This window comes from Electrophorus electricus, chromosome 18 (assembly GCF_041902795.1).
Source record: "Electrophorus electricus isolate QZ-2024a chromosome 18, ASM4190279v1, whole genome shotgun sequence".
In the NCBI taxonomy this organism is placed as follows: Eukaryota; Metazoa; Chordata; class Actinopteri; order Gymnotiformes; family Gymnotidae; genus Electrophorus; species Electrophorus electricus.
This window is the reverse complement of record NC_137514.1, coordinates 4,061,969-4,062,459: the sequence shown is the minus strand read 5'-3', so window position 1 is coordinate 4,062,459 and position 491 is coordinate 4,061,969.

Below are 491 nucleotides of genomic sequence, written 5' to 3'. Positions count from 1 at the left end.
GACTGTACTTAATAGGATGACAGTGGCTACTGGTGAAGAGACAAATAATTATTTATATTGACAATTGTCATATACTGGATTTGCATATGTGTGCAATTTTCAGGCTATTATAATTGGATTATATTATTTTCTACATTAGGAAAATAGTATACCAGTTATATCCAGTCACCTAAACCAAATTTGTTAACTGTAGTGGCAAAATAAAAACACTCAAATCATTGAAGAATTTCCTACCTTATGGCTGAATTTTACACTACCTGAATTAGCAACATGGACCAACAAATAAAGGTAAAAGAATATTTGTGTTTTCTGTGTATTTTTATTATTTTTTTTTATCAGATTGCAGACTTCCTTCAAAAATAGTCCTTTGATATTTTAAATCCTTATTTCCTCATGTCAAATTCCATATATTTTTCAAATGTATTTACTTTTTAGTCTATCCTGCTACGCATGTGCTATTATCCTCCTTTTCCTCATCTTGCCTATATGAG